Below are 7,712 nucleotides of genomic sequence, written 5' to 3'. Positions count from 1 at the left end.
CCACCCCCCAGAGGAACTGAAAGTCATTAGGGGTGAACCTCAGAGTGGCCTTTCTGCAGGGGGTATTAAGCAGGCCATGACTGGACTCAAATGTGGATGTGAAACCCTGGGCCCCACTATAACCGACTCAGGGGATTACCGGACCCTTTCAGAGAAGTCTGAAGGACATGCCAGGCTGTGACAGGGTGGCTACCCGCCCACTCTGAGAGGAATTAGCTGCACAGCCTGTTAGCCGAGCTGTCTTCCAGTTTCCTTGATATCACTTTACTGAGGTGGGGACCACAGGTTGAAGACTGACTATGAAAGTAGCATTGGATGTGCCCGATCAACCCGAGTCCTGCGTGTCTGAGAAACATCTAGAGCAGCCAAAGATGAGCATCGTAAAAGCTTTCATCTTATTTTCTTTGCAAGAGTGAATTTTGGTCCAATCAATCTGGCCCTTGAGAGAGTTTCTTTCCTTTTTTTTTTTAAATCATTTTATTGGGGGCTCATACAACTCTTATCACAATCCACACATACATCAATTGTGTAAAGCACATTTGTACATTCATTGCCCTCATCATTCTCAAAACATTTGCTCTCCACTTAAGCCCCTGGCATCAGCTCCTCATTTTTCCCTCCCTGCCCATGGATAGTTTCTAGTATCCCCTTCCCCCTGCCCCTTGTGGTGGTTTTATCAATATGTAGGGCTAAACTAACTGTTCTTGGGGTCTTTCTGTTCTAGCTATAATTAGGCTTTGCTTGGACCAGTAACCACATGAACAAATTGATATAAGTTCGGGATCTCAGGCTGGTAGGCTTCAACAGGATTTTAAATTCTTCTGAAAATGTGTAGGGACCCTCATGGAGTTTAGAAAGATCTTTCACAATGCTACATAATTCTGAGCATGGCTGAAGGGCAAGAATTACATGAAGGGGAGATTCAGCATCATTTCTGGGGCAATGTTTAACAGAAATTCAAGTAAGATTTATTTGCTTTTCTGTTGCGGCATTTGTGTTTGTTTGCTTTTTAGGGAAAGTTCATAAAAAGTGTTAGAGGAGAAAGAAGGCAAGAAAAAAAGTGTGAAGCGGTAGCTGCCAACAGGGCAGTAGAAGAGATCGGGGCTTAAATTTGACATTGTAATTCTTTATTCCGCTTAGTTAATTTAGAGACAGCATCCCACAGGGAAGCACATTTACTTTCTTGGTGTCATTTAGTGGCCTCAGTCATAATAAGCATCTCACTGGGATGGTTTAATCCAGCAGCCCTGGTTCTCTGCTTGTGCAGAAATTTTAACCTAGGGAGATCAAAAGAACCTCCGCATTGTCACTCTTTCCCCCTTCTCCAAACTATCTCAAGTGAGGTTATATCAGAGAGATAAGAACATGCCCAATAAGGGACCATGTAGTGAACAGGAATGGCTTCACATCTCATTTAGATACAGCATTCCTTGTTTTGTTTTTAGCAAAGCATTTATTTATTTTAAATCATTTTATTGGGGTCTCTTACAGATCTTTTTGGTGGGGTTTGAGAATTTAATCATGAAAATTTTTAAACATAAAATTATTATTACCATTATTGCACAGTTGTGTACATAATAATATTTCCCTCTGTTGCCTTCAATTCTTTTTTTAAATCATTTTATTGGGGGCTCCTGCAACTCTTATCACAATCCTTACATACATCCATTGTGTCAAGCACATTTGTACATTTGTTGCCCTCATCATTCTCAAAACATTTGCTTTCTACTTGAGCCCTTGGTATCAGCTCCTCATTTTCCCCCTCCCTCCCTGCTCCCCCCTCCCTCATGAACCCTTGATAATTTATAAATTATTATTATTTTGTCATGTCTTATACTGTCTGATGTCTCCCTTCATCCATTTTTCTCTTGTCCGTCCCCCAGGGAGGGGGGTTATATGTAGATCCTTGTAATCAGTTCCCCTTTCTACTCCACCCTCTCTCCACTGTCCCGGTATTACCACTTTCGTTACTGGTCCTGAAGGTTCACCTGTCCCTGTATTTCCAGTTCCTATCTTTACCAGTATACATGCTCTAGTCTAGCCAGATTTATAAAGTAGAATTGGGATCATGATATTCATGGGGGAGGAAGTATTTAAGAACTAGAGGAAAGTTGGTATGTTTCACCGTTGCTACACTGCACCCTGACTGGCTCGTCTCCTGCCCGCGACCCTTCTGTAAGGGGATGTCCAGTTGCCTACAGATGGGCTTTGGGTCTCCACTCCATACTCCCCCTCATTATAATGATATGCTTTTTTGTTCGTTGATGCCTGATACCTCATCCCATGGACACCTCGTGATAACACAGGATGGTGTGCTTCTTCTATGTAGGCAGCTAGATGGCCGCTTGTTTATCTTCAATCCTTGAAGACTCCAGATGCTATATCTTTTGATAGCCTGGCACCATCAGCTTTCTTAGCCACATTTACTTATGCACCCACTTTGTCTTCAGTGATCTTGTCAGGAAGGTAAGCATCATGGAAGTTTAATAGAACAAAGTGTTCTTGCATTGCAGGAGTACTTGAGTGGAGATCCAATGTCCATCTGCTACCTTAATACTAAACCTATAAATATATGCACATAGATCTATTTCCATGCATTCCTTGTTTTATGACAGTTATAACAAACATATTTTTCTTGTACAAATCAAAACAAATCTACATTAAACTTGAAGAGCTATAGACACAAAAGAACACACCTCAGATTCAAGAGGTTTTGTGGTAGTGACATAATCTGTTGTTGATTTGATACTTAGAGTGAAGGGGTGGCATTTAGCCTGTCAATCAGGTCACAGCTTGATGACCTCATTTGGAGGTGTTAAGGAGAAAAACAGCTCACTGGAGGTGGGACACACACACACTCCCTGCAAGACATTCCAGCTGACAAGACATATGGAGCTACCCTAATTCCCTGAGCTGGAGGAGCCATGTATAGAAACCCCTGCCAGCGCTGAGATGCTTACACCACCACTGGATCCACAAGACTTTCCACCCACTGGCCTGTGAGCTTCCTGCATTCAGCATCACTGCATGTGTTATGTGAGTCTGAAGAGGAATTCATAGGTTTGTATCAGACATAAGGGCTAATATCAGACTTATGGACTTGATCTGGACTGGCCTGGGATGTGTTCCTAATACTCAACTGCTCTTGTATATAAAGCTCTTTCTTGTACATATATGAGTGTCTATGAATTTGTTTCTCTAGTCTCCCCAGACTGACACGGGTTTGTTGTTTTTAAAACTGAAAGGGTTCTCAAGAATCCATGGAAGCGTATCGTCCCAAGTGACTCAGCCAGTGCTATGTCCATGTGCTCAGTGGCCCAGGAATCATGAAAAATAATGTGTGTGGAAATTCCATGTCTCATACCAGAAAAGTCAAAGAAGAACACCTCATCGTGTTTTAGGAATGGAAGAACAGGAGTTTCATTTACAGCGACCACAGCTCAAGCTAGGCATCAATAAGTAATATAGTACAAAGAACATCATTCAATAGAAAGAGCAAACTCATTGCCGTCAGGTGGATTCCACCTTGAGAGAACAGAATGTAACTGCCCCCGTGGGTTTCTGAGTCTGGAACGCTTCATAGTACACAGCCTCATCTTTCTCCCGAGGAGTGGCTGGTGGTTTTGAACTGCTGACCTTGCAGTTAGTTGGACGCCCAATGGGTAGCCCACTAACCACAGGGCTCCTCATTCAATAGAGACAGACCTATATACATAAACAAGTAAGAAAATGGAGGGGGTTAACTGTTGGTTATAGAGAAGATCGGCTTTGGCTTCAAGTCTTCTGAAATGTAAAGTCTGTCCATTTGGCTAGGAAGTGGCAGTTATCACTTAGGTTAGTGGTGCTGGCTGTTTGGAGTTGTATATGACTGTAGTCTGTTACACACGATTGTACTGATGGACACACTTTTTTTCCCCCATGGGGACAAATGTTTACATTTTGGCACATTGTTCACAAAGAGTTTGCATCCTAACCTTTGTGTTTCTAGGAATGCATGTTGGCCCCATGATTCTTATGCGTGTTGGATGCATGATTCTTATGCATGTTGGATGCATGATTCTTATGTGTGTTGGATGTATGATTCTTTTTTGGGGGATGTATGATTCTTATGCATGTTGGATGCATGATTCTAATGCCTGACACAAGTGCCTCCAGTTTAAAACTTTTCCATTTACAGGGGCCTAGATTCCATGGGGAGCCCTGGTGGCATAGTGCTTGTGCATCGGGCTGTTGACTGCAAGGTCAGCAGGTGGAGCCCACCTGCTGCTCTTAGAGGGGAAGATGAGGCTTTCTACTCTTCCTTGGAGAATGACAGTCTGGGAAATCCACAGGGACAGTTCTACCCTGTCCTGTTGGGTCTCCATGAGTCAGAATTGGCTCGATGGGAGGGAGTTGAGTTGTCTGAATTGAGATTACGTGGGGAAGGCAGAGTAAGTGATCAGCCTCCCTGGACAAACAAACAGTGGGATGGACTCCCAATCTTGGGCTTCACCAGCCTAGAACTAACTCCCTCAATGTCAGCTTAATTCATGTACAGTTGAGGTTCTCCAGGAACAACCTGTTGCCTCCTCGTTACTGGGTGGGAATAGGCAGGATCTGGAATAGCCATGGCTGACTCCAAGGTTGTAAAGACCTGATAGCTACCTCCATCATTCATCTTCCCTTGCAATGATTATGATGAAAACAGCAATCTTAAACAAACAAACAGCCTCACTGACTCACTGCCATCATATGCCAGGCCCTGTTTGAGACCTTATCTGATTTTATTTCATATTTTGAATGTTATCTAATTTAATCCTCTGAGGGAGTGTTATTATTGTCGCATACTTTGGACGTGGAATCAGGAGAAAGCAGGCCCCGGAAAGGACAAGGTGCCCTGTGAAGCAGAGGGGCAGCAAAAAGAAGAGGAAGGCTCCGAGCAGAGGGACCGACACAGGGGCCCCAACAACGGGCCCAAGGAGAAGAGCAGATGAGACTGGCACAGGGCTGGGTGCGCTGCATCTGTTCGACATGGGGCTGCTGTGAGCTGGCACCACCAACAACAGTATAAAAGCAACCCTTGAGGAATCACAAGGCTAAGTGACAGAGGCAAAGGCACAAGCAGCAAGTGGTACAACCAGGCTTTGAATTTAGTCGCCTGAGTTTAGGCCAGACCAGGCATTGGCAAACTTTTGAGACAGAAGAGCCAATTCTGTCCTCACAATGTAAAAATTATTCAAGAGCCATAAATATATATTTTTTACAAATAAGGACAATTTAAAGTAATATCATAAAAGAAACTATGATACTTTTAATTTCAGTTTCAATTTTATATCGGAGCCACTTGTACATACTGAGAGAGCTGCACAGGGCTTGAGAGGCACAGTTTGCCCACCACTGGGCTAGACCATATGTGCTGTAGGGCCTGGTTCTGGCTCTGCCACCACTGACTGGGTCCCTTGGGCCTCAATTTCTCTGTTTCCAAGGTGGTACGGGCCTCTGCATCTCTGATGGTCTTCGATGGCACCCCGCTGTGAGCCAGGGACTGGAGGCCAGGTTGCCGTTGGGGAATGGTGGCCTACGTTCAAGGTCAGAAGGAATGCCGTGTTACAGAAAGAGGTCATGAGCTGCATAGAGTTTGAGCTGAACACCTAAGGCCTGGGTCTTCAAACTCCCATCTAGTTCTGCTGCTACCTCACTGTGGGCCTTGGGGCTAGCTGCTTGCCCTCGCCGAGTCTGTGTCTTGGTCTACCACCTACCTGGTTCTCTATCTGGGTGATAAGTAGAGAGGTGTAAGTAGGGCCAAGCATGCTCAGGGTCTGAATGAAATGCAACTGGAAAGCCCTACGGATGTGGTGATCACAGCATATGACCAACATCACCATGGGAGAGTTGCCTAATTTGCATATATTTTTTCAAGTCTAAATCCAGATGGGTCGGGGTTTGAAGCCAGCAAGTGCACTACAGTCTGGCTGATCCTCCCTAGCCAACCCCAGTGGAGACATAAATAACCCCACTTCCAGGGGAACCAGTCACAGAGGAAGAGGACTCTGAGCTCTGGTCCCTCGGGGTTCCTTGATCTCAGTTCGGGGGCATTCTACCCCTCAGCGATCTGAAACGTAAAATAAAGGCAAGCCTCTGACACCAGGCGCTAGACATCACTCTGAAGAGACATGACACAGAACGGCTCTGGAGGCAGCTGCACCCCGGGCTGGGGAGAGGCATCCACATCAGCAAGGGCATGCGTGGACCCCCACAGGCATCTTTGGCTCTGTGCCTCCTGCCCCGAGGAATGCGTGTGGGTGGTCTGTGCGTTAGAAACATCTACTTAACTAGATTTCTGGTAAGATAGCAGACTAGGCAGATGCCCTCCACAGACGCTGTACAGCAAAAACAGGAAAGAGCCTATGAAACAGATACAATACGGAGTATAGCCCTAGAGACCTGTGCTTTCGAGGAAAAGATAAGAGAAGTGGACTGGATATCCAAAGTCAAACAAAGCCACAGACTAAAAACAGGGAGCCAGCTAGATTAATTTGTAATGAAGACAAGTACCAAGCAAATCGAAGGAATTGGGCAGATTCCGAACTTTCAAACGGAGAGGAAGTCGAATAGATTACAAGACAGAACCGGCTATTTTTAACTTGGGACGAAATTAACAAAGGACAGCGTCGCCTCAGGGGAAATGAAGAAACTCACCAAAATAGGAGAGATGAAAATCATAAAGATTTATTAAACACCGAAACAACAGCAGTAGAGAAAATGACAAGAAAACCCAGAAGCAAAATGAACTCAACACACCAAAAAACACCTGTGTGAAATAAAGAAACCAGTACACACATATACAAACACATTCATGCACACAGAGCAACGTGACAGCAACAAATTCATACCGCTCAATGAACACACTGAATGGCCACGGGTGAAATGCACCAATCCAAAGACAGTAGGAGAATGGGTAGAAAAACAACACCCATAGATACAAGAGACACACTTAGACACAAAGACAAAAATAGATTCAGAAAAAGGCAAAAGCAGACAAAAGATTGAAAATACTCTATCAAGCTAAAGGCGGAAACTGAGATTGAGTTACCCACCCTTAAGGATATTCAAAATATTCAAAAATTCCTTTTCCAGGGCCGGCTTATGGGATGGTTGCTATATTGTTTGATTTGTGGACTACAAGTGGTGGTCTGTTATGCAAACACCCGCACCCCTAATTCACAATGAAGTTATTTCCGACTGGGCAAGGCCAGTGAATGTAGTCAAAGTACTTTATTTCCCTGGAAGAAATTTGACCTCTGTTTTAGAGATTGAGTGAACATGACCCTGGATGATGTCCTGCTCAGAGAAGGAACAGCATCCAGCCATTGGGACAATCAACATTGAAATATTGGACTTCTGACTATAGTATTTGACATGGTTTCTCCTTGGAATAAGTCTCTCCAGGAAGTGCAGCAGCAGTGAGTGAGCTCACCTGTCGGACACTTTCTTTAAACTATCTGGAAGCTTTGAGCATGCCTAACGTCACTCAGCTTTGCCACCACAATCAGTTTGGGCCATCACCTACTTTAAAGCCCAGTTTGAGAAGTATAGAACTTTAGACATCTTCGAATTTTAGACAACCTTTTTTACAATGAAATGTCACCGAATTTGTGAAAACACACTCCTAACCTGACTTCTCCCAGCTAGCCGTCCTCCTCAAGTGAACAAGCCAGCTGAAAGCCCAGAGA

Source organism: Tenrec ecaudatus, chromosome 17 (assembly GCF_050624435.1).
Source record: "Tenrec ecaudatus isolate mTenEca1 chromosome 17, mTenEca1.hap1, whole genome shotgun sequence".
NCBI classification, from domain to species: domain Eukaryota; kingdom Metazoa; phylum Chordata; class Mammalia; order Afrosoricida; family Tenrecidae; genus Tenrec; species Tenrec ecaudatus.
This window is presented reverse-complemented; position numbering follows the sequence as displayed.